Source organism: Ischnura elegans, chromosome 1 (assembly GCF_921293095.1).
Source record: "Ischnura elegans chromosome 1, ioIscEleg1.1, whole genome shotgun sequence".
NCBI classification, from domain to species: domain Eukaryota; kingdom Metazoa; phylum Arthropoda; class Insecta; order Odonata; family Coenagrionidae; genus Ischnura; species Ischnura elegans.
The window spans coordinates 49,277,425-49,291,257 of record NC_060246.1 but is presented as its reverse complement, the minus strand read 5'-3'; the positions used below and the strand labels follow the sequence as shown (position 1 = coordinate 49,291,257).

At 37.3% G+C, this 13,833-nt stretch overlaps 1 protein-coding gene and 1 long non-coding RNA gene across 5 annotated transcripts in view; one reads left to right on the top strand and one right to left on the bottom strand.

Moving 5' to 3' along the window:
- The window catches only part of LOC124159619 (G protein-activated inward rectifier potassium channel 3-like), an 84,958-nt gene that overhangs the window by 39,625 nt on the left and 31,500 nt on the right, over nucleotides 1-13,833 (top strand). The gene's annotated exons all lie outside the window — the stretch shown is intronic.
- On the bottom strand, nucleotides 1,553-2,382 carry LOC124159660. The gene is made up of 3 exons (XR_006865008.1): nucleotides 1,979-2,382; nucleotides 1,683-1,902; nucleotides 1,553-1,593 (listed from the first exon to the last, which is right to left on the bottom strand). It is a non-coding gene; the product is annotated as an uncharacterized LOC124159660 (long non-coding RNA).

Sequence of the window (13,833 nt, the reverse complement as noted above, 5' to 3'; positions counted from 1 at the left end):
CTTTACTACCTCCTTTAGGCAAGTTTCATTTGAGATATGAAGTTATAATTTTCACATTTATGCTGACAAATAGATGAGATTCACTTGTCTAGCAATCCGTTTCTTCCCACGATAATATCTCCCTTGATAAATGCAGTTATACTGATTAAATAATTCATATTCCCCCAACATCAATAAGGACATAGATATTTACTTCCTAACCATAAATACCAAGGGCAGGAAACAGTAATCTCATCTTCTGAAATCCATCACTTAGAAAACCAGATTATCAATGCACTAGATAATAAAATGGAAGTTGCTACAATATTTTTTGATTTCTCAAAAGTTTTTAACACTGTGGACCACCAATTGATACTCAATAAACTTGACTTGATGGTTTTTGTGTCATAGCTAATTTTGATTGAAACCTACTTGTCGGACTATATTCAATTTGTCATTACCTCAGGAAATGGTGTAACTTTCATTTGCCTGGGTACAGGCCTGAAGCAAGGAGTTCCATTAAGCTCCTTCCCTGTGCCTATCCTATCACTTTCAGACATAAATGATCATATAAATAGTTTTCTACAAATAAATGGTTCCAATCCATTCCCTATGCTGTTGACACCAATATTGTTCTCACAGCAACAATAATTTTGGAGAATTGAAAGAAAAATGCAAAAAGTGAGTCATACTTTCTCTACCTATCTCATTGAATACATTGGAGTTCCTCGTCTCAGACAATGGCCATTTTTATAGATCAAAAAAAAAGAGGCATTTAGGCTATGAATTTTTAAAAAACATGATGCCCTTTACTGTCCTCTGTTCAAAAAGTTGGCTGTATTACCACTGCCATGCAAAAATTAGAGGCTTTGGTACTCGTTGTCTTTAAGTAATGGTTATTTTATTAAAGTTGGTAGCAAAAACTGTAACTACTGTTTTCACTAATATTTCTCATATCTTGCTCACTAAGGGTGAGGCCTTAAGACAAAGTTTCATTACACTTCCCTAAAAGACAGAGAAAAGAATATCTCATAAGATACAAAGAAATAATATCTCCTTCATCTTACACAGGAAACAGTATGTTTATACATATCTTGAATGGTATTCCCATCGTTGATTGTTGAAATAAGTCAGGCCATTATATGTACCGAATAATTTTGTAAGGTGTGCTAAGAATGTTGGCTATGTTGTGTAATCTGACTGATGTGTTCTATTGAATCTTGGTGCATGAGTAATTAAACAGACTAAATGAGTAACAGGGAAAGATACTTTCCAAAAAACCATACCATACAACTTTGTGAAAACATCAGGAGAGGTACAGGCTAATGCTTGGTCAGAGAAATGCAAATTGTTAGAGAAATGCAATTTGATAAATAAAATATATAACATAATATAGAAATACCCACTATAGAGACTGCACAGAATTGGCGAATCACAAATATATAAACTTTTTCAATACCTTCTTCCTAAAATTCCAGATGCTGACATTTATCATGCAAGAGGCCACAAGATTTCCATTCGAGTTCTTCTGTTGGGCACTTCCATTAAAGCTGCAAAACTGCTTTATGAATTGAACGATTTCTGCAGTCACACTCACACCTTAATCAATCCACCCTGCAATAGACAGTAAAAATAACATGGATGTCTCCCTTACTAAATTTATCTATTTACAGTTTCTCAAATCTGTATGAAATCATACTCACCTAACCGAACAAAAATGTCCAAATGGAGAAGACAGTAATCGACAGAATGCATGGGCGGCAAGGCTCCCTTTCATTTTCTCTCTTCACCTAGGATTAAGAGTAGAGGTGGATATCTTGGGGAAGTGAACGATATTCCCAGTGTCTTCCACTCAGATTCTTTAGTCTCCTCATTGTGGGTCTATTTTCCAACCCTTGTAATAGCTACACCACCAACTGTCATCTACAACAAAATTTATAATTAATTATGGTTATTTACATAATACTGACAATTTTGAAGTATTTGCTAATGTTTATACCTCTTCTTTATTGTCATATTCCATGAACATGTTTCGTGGGCACTTCAGGAGATGTGGAGGGTCATCGATGGTGAACATTTTTTCACCCGCAAATCTGAAATAAAGATAGGATATCTTTGCCAAAGTGTTGGAGGAGTAGAAAGGACTATCTTCAAAGGGATTACTCATCACGCCAGCTTCCCTAATATAAGGGTACTCCCGTGGAAAATTATCTTATAGTGAATGACTGTCTCTCGCATGGAAGAAAATAATGCCCTAATAGTACTTAAGTCCCCACCCTTTGCACTTGCATTTACCCCGTCATAACACCATTTACAGCACATATATAGCATGACACTAATGAAAAAAATCCACAGATACTCCAAGAACATAAGAATATTATACGCTAAGTACGATATGTCACATAAAAACAGATTGTTTTTATGTGACATATCGTACAGTGCATTAATGGCCAACTTATACTACAAGATTCTTTCACTTTGTACTTACAGACGTTCATTCCGAGGAAATGAATGCAATTTGATAGGGTTATCAGCAGTTTTCCGCGCGCCGTATCCAAAGGCATGACAACGGTGAGACGAAGGCAATCAGTTTAGATTCAAACGATTACAAACGGTTTGCTGTTGTCTGCTAGTCGTTGCCGATTGGCTGTTATCCTGACGTCACGCGATTGCCACGCCACGGTGGCCGGGGTAGCGGCGCAACCCCGCTTCGCCGCGAATTTCTCCCCCCCTCACCTACAAGTCTACTCGCCGTGGCCTGGAGTTCGCGGCTACGGGGGACTGAGTGTCGCTGGTGCCCGTGAGGCGTCGCCGCATTCGTATCAGCCGTCGTCCTCAACGCGTTTGCTCAGCTTACTCATACCTCTTATACCAGCTGTTGATAGTGTAATTCAATCGTGATTAAAGAGTTGAGTAGTGTTCGGAAGGTTAACGGTTGATGTTATCGAAATTCTATTCGGGTCTGCGGTGGCAGCTGACTGATTTTGTTGTCAAGTTGCCCGAAAACCTCTGGGATCACCATAAAAATTCAGTCATGTTAATTACTGTATTAGGTCAGTGCTTTCTACGGCTACAAAATAATTTATGACCTAATGAATTGTGTTCTCATCCATGAATGTGCTTTCTCACTCAATCTCACCACACACTGCGCTTGAATTGAACGGACGGAAGCTGAGTAGGTGGAACGTCAGAGTGGGTATTATCGCTTAAAACAAGTGTCTTTGGTGAAACAAAGTTAGGTCAGTTGTCAGGTAGTCGATAATGGTATAAGTTGTTGGGCGGGGAATTTTTATGGATACTTCAATGGGTTTTCTGGGTACTATAGATCTAGCTTAGGCCCTAAATGGCCTTATTTTCACCAACCGTCATTATTCGTTTTCAAATAGTTTTTTTTTTGCAACCAGCGTCGTAAATATGAAATTATTTTATTGCAGAGGAAAGCGAAATTTCGTCGCTACCCAGTTCTCTCTGTGACAACCAATTCCGCTCTCTATTTTTTGTCGTTGGCTTTGGCCTAGAAAACTGCGGCATGATTTTAGAATCAGTTCTTATATCGTGGACACTCGCAATTAATTTCCTCGTTATTATTCGAAGAGTGATGCCCCATTTTCAGTTCCAATGTATTAACTCGTGTTGTGTATGAAATCGTTTGGGGAAATCGTTTGCTGTCGTATTTCCTCCATCGGTGATTTATCCCGTCTTCAATGACGTCAGAGCGGAGAGCCCCATGTCGGAAGTTCCGCGAGTCTGACTTTCATTGCCATGAAGACTATACGTTTCCTCTTCGTCCGTAAAAAAAACTTCGAGAGTAATTTTCGTACCTCTCCATCGCTCTTATTCACCTTGAATAGCCTCGTCAGCCTGGGTGAGAATACCCATGCGAAAGGTTATTTCTTTCCAAAATAATTTCTGCTGAGGTAACAATAAGGTGTCGTTGAATTTGTAACAATGGATCACATGTTCATTCTGGACACTATTTTCATATTTACAGCATTTGGGTGAAATGGATTATTGATTGCGGTTTCCATTGTTTATCTACGACTCAGTCTCATTTTTGAGTTGGTAGAAAATACCAAAAAATATTCTGTGGAGGTGCCATGCACGAATAAGTTCACGCACTGTTGGATGTCGGCTGTCCTCGGCCCCTCAATGTGAGCGCTCGTAATGTGACGATGTGCCGGTAAGATTGATATATAGAACTGTGACAGATCAACGTCTCTTTACTTTCCCGCGTAACTTATTGGCTCAAATTTCTCCATATTAAATGCTCATGTTCACGTTTATGGATATTGCTGTTATGAAAGAAGCTATAAAAAGGAGATAGTTAATTATGACTGTTACATCTCTCGGGTTAAGGATACGGTAGCTGGTTTTTTCTACTGTTGTCATGGAACTCTACACATTCTGCTGTTGCGTAAGTTATTTCGACAATTACACGTTAAATATTTTGATATAAAAAATTAGTATCTGTCGCTTTTTCTGTCAAACAGTGTGCCCAAGTATTTATCGGTTTTCTGCACTCAGGGGCCATTCTTGGGGAGTTATGTACTTCCACATAGAATGAAATGCATATAGGTTTAAGTTGTCGTGCATTATTTTTTTGGTAAATGTAATCCAAAAGTATAAATTTTTTTGCCTAGAGACCATAATTTTATGTTATTTTCCGTGCACTTTTTAAGAACGTTCGTTGAAAAGTTATGGTCGACTCGTCTGTATAGTGTAACCAGTGTCAGTATTGTTGTTATTTTTATCTTTACGTTCAGTAATTTCGCTCTCAAACAAATTCAAGCGTTGATTTTCCTTAATGTTTCGAAAGCACTGATATTTTAGCATAAGACATGAAGTTACTTAGGCAATTCTAATGAATTTATAATGCTGATGTTGTCTCTTTATTTTCCTAGTAACTGATACTTTTAACCGTGTCTCGTAGCTATTAAAGTGATCGAAACGTAGCTCTGATATTTTTATTAAAATCTTTGGCCTGAGTTATGAGTGAGTTAATACTATGTTTTCTAACCCTATGTTCATAAAAATAGCATTGACGTATGATAATTCAATTTCATGACTGGTAATGGCTTGCCTTATTACGCCCAATTTACTTAACCCTCATGCGTGAAGGTTCATTATTCATTCTTGGTTTTCGGCTTTAACGCGAATTCTGTTGACGAAACGAAATCTGCTTATTTTGTGAAATATTTTCTGATTTTTAATGTTGTATGGATGTACCTATAATTTAGTGAATCTTTTTTATTCTGACATCTTATACAATTAGCGAAGACAAATTATCTCGAAAGAAAACACCTAATTTACGTTCTGCCAACTTGTGAGTTTTACGAAGCTTTTCGGGGGTATTTAGGTTCTCATTAGTTGTAGTTTCATGCCTATATGAATTATGTTCATTTTAAATTACAAATACTTTTTTAACCGATAACCCCGAGTTACGCGGTTGATTTTGAGATATTGCAGTCCACGAAACAATAATAATTTATTTTTTTAACAAAACTATGCATTTTTGTTGGGTAACGAATTGAAATTTAAAAATTTTAAGAAATTTAGCTCACAAGTTCCTTCTTTTCAACCGCTTGAAGACAAAATGCGTTTTGCAAAAAGTAAGGAAATCAATTTTTTTATATATTTGATAAAAGAATGCGATAAATTGACCACTTTTATTGTTCAAGCAAACTGTGAAAACATCGTTGTTACCGCCATCTGACGTAAGGGACATATGCCAATATTTTTTTTATCTTAAATATGGTGTTTACTTCTTTTATACATTTTTTATAAATTACTAAATTCTTTTCAACCGTCGCACTTACGTGTAAGTGGGGTTCATGTGAAATATTTGCCTCTCATAAAAAATGAGTTTTTTTTATTAGAGCTTGAAGTTCTTGGCGAGATATTTTTTGTAAGGACATCGGAATAATATTGAAATTTACTTTTTTGTGTTAGTGCGCTCCGCTCCATTTATTTCACAGCAGATAAATCGAAAGCAAGGAAAATTATTTCAAGGTCAACAATTATTAGATATCACTGTATTCGGTCTCCATAATTGAAATATTACTGCGGAAATACCACTCGGGATAACTAAACATGTAGATTGCGTGTTAGGTACTTCATGGGTATTCTTAGGTACTTCATGATAGTTGAGACATGAGCAAATTCATGCAATAGAAGACCTTATGCTTTAAGAAATAAATTGTTTGGCTAGTTGACTTATAGCGCGCCATTGCGCTTGATAATTCTGGGTTTCAAGAAATATCTCGTCGAGCACAGCCACTTTGCATTATGATATTGTCATGAAGCATCACAGAAAACCTAACTAACAAGGTGATTTCACGCTATAGAGATCATTAAGCCTTGATTTAGTTATTTATATTTGGAATATATCTTGTCGCGACTATATTATGCGGATATTTTTATAATTTTTCTTAACGAAATAATTCAAAATTAATGTTGGAGTGCATGTAAACCACTTATTCCTTCGATGATTTATTTTAATCGCACATACCTTGTAGTACAGCGCTTTGCTTTTATCGCGTTTTTTGGTTAGCAAAGTTTCGGAGATAGCTACGGCAAGGTGTAAGCAGGGTCGTTTTCGTAGAGAGGGAACGATGCGACACCTTTTCGAATTGGCATTGAATTCGACATGCTCCACTGTTTTTTTGGTTTAGAGCTGTGGTTTCCAGCCCGTAGAAGTTTGCGGACCACTCAGCTCGAACAGTTTTCGATGAAATCATGCATGGAACACCACCCCCACCATTGTCTCTTTGGTTAGGAAGAATCATTCCTCTGCTCGTTGCCCAAAAATCGAAATTAAATTCTTTAAACAGTAATTTATTACGCATTAAGAATTGCTAATGACATATGATTACCTCAAGTTGCTCTACGATCATCATTTCCAAGATATCCCAACTTTTTTTTATCCTTCCGTCGGACTCCTTCCCGAGCACTCGCTGATTGTGACATAGCCAATGTTTCCAAGTAACCAGTAGTAGGCACTGTTGAAGTCGTTCTAGATGAGGAAGGGGCAGTTCCCATTTGCTAGTGGTGTCTTGAGAATATTTGCGGTAGAAAAACACGTATGTTTACCTTTTATGTATTTTTCCTGGCCTTTCGGAGGGCTTGCGATCGCCTTCCCTCTTCAATGCGCCACTGATCAATAGACAGTGTTCTAGATAAAGTCAATGATCAATGGGAATAAGCATGGAGTAGAGGTATTGCACACTGATCCATGGTGCGGGACAAGACATGGTGAAGGTAGATTGGGGTGGTTTGTGTTACTAAGCGTGAGACGAGTTTGCGTAGTGTGTCTAAGGTTTGCGATAAGGTCAGGACTGGGTAGAAGCGGATGAGTGGATTTAAGATTTTTGACTGCTTTAAAGTCAGTATATGTTCTTTTTTGTCTTTGTTCGATCATCCTTCGAGGAAATTTGAGTCTAAACTATCAAGAGTAGATGAGTGTACCAGGTAGCGTGAGGATACCTTGGACGGTATGGGACGCAATTAAGTAGGGGAGACCGGGGTAATACCGTGCGGCGGGACAATGGCGTGCACCATAATGTTAGATCCGCTGGAGTATGTATTGAGCACTGGGAAATACTGCTGCATAGCGGAAGGAAAGCGAAACCGATATAGGCAATCTGGGAGCTTCTGCCTTCTCGCACGCGAATATGACGAAAGATTTTCTATTTTGTCAACTTTTCTTATAATTTTATCGACTAACTCAAACTTAGGTAAGGGAAACATGTTAATGGTGGCTATATTCAAACTAGTGGTTTTGAATAGCCATATAATGGGCTATTTTTTAATAGCAAACACAAGTCCTATATTGTTCTTATTTCAGGTAAGGGTTGAAAATGCTGTGTCATGTCGTTTTGGGGCAATTCCGTTCACCTTGCATGGGGCAATACCGTAAAAGACGCAAGGTATATGGTATTGCCCCGTGGAGTTGCCAATCCTCCCAAGTACTGGCGTACCTCGATAATCCGACCACAAGATAGTGGAAACACCTCAATAATCTGAACTACTTTCATTCGTCGTATCGTCAGTTTGTCTGTACTAATTATGGATTTTCATATTTTGATGCTACGATAAAATATTGATCGTGAATAGAAAAGGATTGTCTATAATTTTAGTTTTATGTTAGCTCACTTTTATTACAACTAAGATAGGGGGTTGGTATTATTTTTATTTTAATGTAAGCTATCATGCTATGTTTTACTTATTCCGATGATGGAATAAAACTTAAAGTTACATTCTCCATCTTTGTTTTCCCCCACACTCTTTGCGATGTCGTTCATCATCACCAGATAGGGGCATTACCGCACAGAGCGGTATTGTCCCAACTGGTTTACGGTATTGCCCCGGCACTGGGGACAATACCGTGCAGTGTAAGGGTTTTGTAAAATAGGAGTTAGAAAAATTTTCCAAACGTGAAGCAAAGAAATGGTGGAAAATCGAATTTCCTTCAAAGCAATGTGATTGCGTCTTTCGTTGAAGTTTTCAATTGAAAGATATAAAATAAAAATGCTTATTAAGTGTACGCTATTACCCCGCTCTCCCCTAATCCCCGAGTATGAAATGGACTGATGTACGCCTTGTTCCAAGCTAAAATTTGTAGAACCGTGGTACAAGGGCTTGTGTGTGTGAGCATCATCATTGGTGAACTGGATTGCTTTTAATGTGCGTTAGCCGAAATTATATCTCTGGCAAATACGTTTATTGCAATGAAGATGGTATTAACGCACTGTAAGAAGTTTAAATTGTTGCTGGCGATTTAATTCACAATTATTCAACTTGGAATTGATAACTATTAATAATAAATTTAAATCTTTATTTGTATAAAATGAATTAAATCCAGAAGCATATCCGTTTGGAGCACCGTTCAATATTCCATAGTATTTCCTTAAAAAATGATACTCCTGCAGACGCTGAACCTCAAATGGTCTAAAATTTCAGTTATACAAACTTCCTTTGTATAACGTATTATTCTCGACTAAATGCCTGATCGGGCTTCGGGTTCTGGTGCAAAATTAATAGCCCTTTGGAAGGGAGTTGCTCGATTAGATTTGTTTCCATGTTAGTGGCATAAAAATAATAATAGTGTGTAAGTATAGTTGACGAGGAGATAGTTAGCATTGTCTCATAAAAACTCATCAATAAAAAGTGGATTATGGAAACGAAATTATAAGGTGATATTCGTTCCAATTCATTAAGTATCACTTCTCGATAAGTGTACAAATTAGTCAATATTCAATACTCTTCCGCTACACAATTTCATAAGGAACTTTCGTGGAATGTATGAGATTCGCAGTGATTTCCTGCACAATGATATTGACCTAATTTAAATAACTGAATACAAATACGTTGCCCTCAAATTTTCACCGATCACCTTCTATCCCTCGTTAGAGCAAGAAGGACCCTGATGTAGTTGCATCGGTGTCCTTGCTCGAATTGACCGTGGCTCCCTGGAGGATGAAATCGGTGGAGGCCGAGAAGGGCGAGCGGCCATCTACAACTAGCTAAGTGGAAAAAGATGGGAAGGAACGGCCGATTGCCAAACAGCGTTTTTTATGCTACTGACAAAGAGATAAGGGCACTGGTGGGACGAGATAAATTTGAGTCCAAGGCAAAAGTTAATGACTGCATCCTCGCGGTCCCCACACAAACATCCTCCAAGCAACTTCCTCACTGATTTGGATTTATTAGGGCGACTCAGCTACGTCTTTCGAATTGCACTTCTCTTTCTTTCAAACGGAACGAAGTAACTTAAAATGTGTCTTGACGATTTGAGAATTTCTCCGAAGTTTAAGAACCACAGAGGAAAGTCAATTGAGGTGACCTATGTGACCATGGTCTTATAGTAATTTGCTTTGAAATTTTAGTTAGTATTTTTATCGCTCTCTCAGGTAACCAATTTTTTAAATGAATACAATATTTTGATATCATTAAAATTACTGAAAGAGGCTGCATAACATATACTCAGGCCATCCGGATGCATGTACAACGTGAAGTTGGCCAGTGGAAAATAGGCGTGGACAGTTTGAAAAATTGGATAATTTTACCCTAAGTCGATGCTGAATAACTAAAAAAATAAAAGTCGCTGGTTCCTGATGTAGTTTTGAGGTTTTATGGCAATGTTAACAAGGGAAGTCATGTCGCACCCATATTCGTAAGGATAGACCATATGCTTTCTGCCTTACGTGTTCTCACTAAAAACTGATCTTTTGTAGAGTACAGTAGCAGTATTCTGAAAAAACTCTACGATCAATGAATTTCCTCCTTACCTGAAAAAATGACGTATTTGCATGAGTTATTATCAATTGGCGTGAGGTTTTGCAATTTTGAATCGGACTCTTGGGAATTCCTGCTACAGACAACCCGTTATAATGGGAGAATGACAACGTAACTTACAAACTTAACACATTTGATGTCATTAAGATTAAGTTACTGAAGATCTTAATCTTGTTGCAATATTTACACAGATATTTCCTTGTATCAAATACTAATAGTGATCAAAACGTTGGTTATATTCCCCTTGTGATTTTGTAGTGATTGAGGTAGCTACATCAAAGGCTAAGATTGATCATATATCACCTCTAGGTGACACGAAATGTCAAAAGGATGGTCTTTACCTGATTCAAGTTTGGTGAAGATGACATATCTTTTTACTATAGGCACTTAATTCATTTTTTAATGCTATTACCCTTCGATCAATGATGTAAATTGACAAGATCCTGTGTACTCTCCAAATTGGTGGCATTTGGTTATGACATCAGGAGGTACCCAGAAAGTAGCATGGTTGTCATTTGTACCCGGTAGCTATTTATACAGGACATTCGCCATCTCTTTGAATTACATCTGTTTTGATGCAGGAAATATCATTTTTAACTCTGTGTATTTATTTAAATTTCTATAAAATTGCATTTCATGTGGTAGTAAATGAAAAGGCATTGGAGAATTATTTACGCAATCAAGAAAAGAACTTCATTTTTGACCTTGGATAAGATATAAACAAACGTTATTGGTTTAGGTTAGCTCCTCAGGGAAAGGGTTGTTTGGTGATTTTTTTGAGAGATTTGAATTAAGATTTTGCCATAGAAACGTGTCTGTTACCGACATGATCGAAGCGGTTGCTCGTGACTTGAATAGGGTGGTTTCCTATTATTTTTTTATTGCCTTAATCGAAAGATTATTACTCCTGGAGTACGTATTTCGCGCTTTTAGATTTTTAAATGACAACATCTATTTTTCGCGATTAAATGAAAAGTGAAAATTTTCAAGCGCGCGAAAACGCGACGCTCAAGTATGAATGCCGGGAAATATCTCCGTACGTCGTATTTCTGGTTCCCCCTCCCGCCCGGTGAGATGACCTTGAGGCGAGGCTTAGCTCTGATACGTCGCAGGATGCTAGCGGATAGCTGAGTACCTTGCTGAACGGTAGCGCTTAGCTTAAAAAAGGTTTATTAATACCTTATCAAACGAAGAAAACTTTCCGACATTAGCCAGTTTTAATAGGTGATTATTAAGACATGTTTCCCTGAGCTCTGTGCCTCATGCTTGCATTGGTAACCTCAGACGATGCATAACTCCTATCCTCTCGTGTAGAAACTAGGTCCCTGTGACGTCATGCGGAGTGGAATCGCATGGGCGCCAATCTGGCCTTTTTCAAATGAGGATAAAATTTGACCCTTGCCATTCGTCTAAACCGGTATTTCAAAAACCAAATAATTTGTGTATTATGAATACACTAGTGGTGGGTAACGAATCGCAATCAATGCCTTTCGTTTTCTTTGATGAAGGAAACTACCCTATTATGTCGATAGAGGGCGGATCGCACTGTTGTTTACGACCCGCCAGTGGTGTCATGGTGCCTGAACGCACCAGAACGTCGGTCCGATACTGGTTAAGAAAAGATATAATAATCAAATGATACTTTTATCAATTTTGGTGCCTCACAATTTCGAATATATACATTCGTAACCAAAACAAAATTTTATTTTAAAGTATGCAGACGTACTTTTAATAAAAAAAACACAGGGTAATTTTTCACAAGTAAATGAAAGTGCGTTCCTACACTGCTAATTTTGCTGTAATACCACTTTGACCCGCCACTGTGGTAGGTCATTAACATAAGTGCCTAGAGCATGGGTCTTCAAGCCGCGGCCCCCGGGCCGCATCCGGCCCCTAGAGGCTAAAGAAAATACTGTATCGCAACCACAAAAGTAAAACCAAATATCAGCACACTCGTCAAAAATATGCTATCTCAAAAGTCGCATTGATTGATTGAACTTTTAACGTAAAGAGTGAAATTTTGTATTTTTTAATTTTTTATTGTGGTGATAAAGTGACGTGGAGCATTGTGGCCCTTCGAACAATTTTAAATCTATTTTTGGCCCTTGCATTTAAAAAGGTTGAAGACCCAGTCCTAGAGGGTCTTTTCATATGATTTTTAACTTGCCACTCAACGAGACCTTCTCCCGATTATTTTCAAACGTGGAATTCAGTGTCCATCTTAAGTTATGAAAAAATACCTTGTTGTAGATTTTAAGCATAATCAATAAGAATATTGCCGGGCATCAAAGATGGTAAATTTGTGAAAATTGTGTCTGTAATAGATATGCGCATATAACTCTGTTGGTATGGTATTATAGGTAAATCGTTAAAGGTAAAATTTTATAAAGCGAATGAATGGAACTTTAATAAAGTAATGCAGTTTGGTCTGTTTTTTAAAATGAATTTTCAAACCATGGTTAATTTAATGTATACTTTGATCTTGAATATGTCAAAGCACCCTTTTCTAATTTTTTCTAATTTTTCCCTTGTGTACTTATATATCATTGAAAACATCAGAAATGCAAAATACTGTGGCGTCATCCTCAGAAAATATGGCAAATCTTCACACTCAAAATTCTATTGGCAACATCAACGTTCACTAACGTGAACGCTTGACCTCAGAAAAAGATTATTTTTAAACTTACGTAACCTGTTCTGGCATTGGGATATATTGTGCAAATTTATCTTCGGATGATATTAACTTCCATTGGAGTAAAAGAGGCTGCAAAGATACAATTTTCTTTGATTATGGTTTATATGGCAGATTGGTGTGCTAGAACCGTCAGAGATTTATTCCGGTGTGAACGAATGATGGGCGGCCATTATTCTATTACTGGGTGAGTGTTTGTTTATGCACTGGGGCCAATCTCGAACAATTCAGGCACAAGACCGTAAATGGAATGCGAGGGAATAACAACCGGTGATTTAGGAGTATTGCATGGTGATTTTTTAATAAAATTTTTGACACTTTAAAGTTGCCCAGCAAAACCATAACATTTACGCCATCCGTCAAATGGTGTATCTTTGTCTACTTTCTTTCGTAGAACTATTTCAAATGGATTACAAACCTCTCTACTCAACCAAAAATGTCTTTACATCAGACTGACAGGGTTAGATTTGGAAAAAAAATTGAATTTAACTCGACCAAAATAATCTTTAACAATATTTGGAAAATCGCTCATAAATGATGGAGATTTTGCAGGTTCCTCTTTTAGGTTATTTAACCTGTTTTCGTTGAGGACGAGAGGTATGTGAGGAATTTCAAGTCACTAGAATAGCTGGAAATGGGTGAAATTTCAATGGTAAGATTTTACCCATGCGAACAAAAATAAACGGAATTTTGAAAATGAATAAAGGTGATTTAAAATTTGAAAGGGATAGCCCAATGTAAGAAGGGACAAGTAATTGGGGAAAGTGAAGTTGAATGATACCTATAGAAAATTTTGGATCTGTAATGGCTAAGGAATAAATGGAGGGCTGAAGTAAATAGTAGAAATAGTAAGATACATTATAAATACC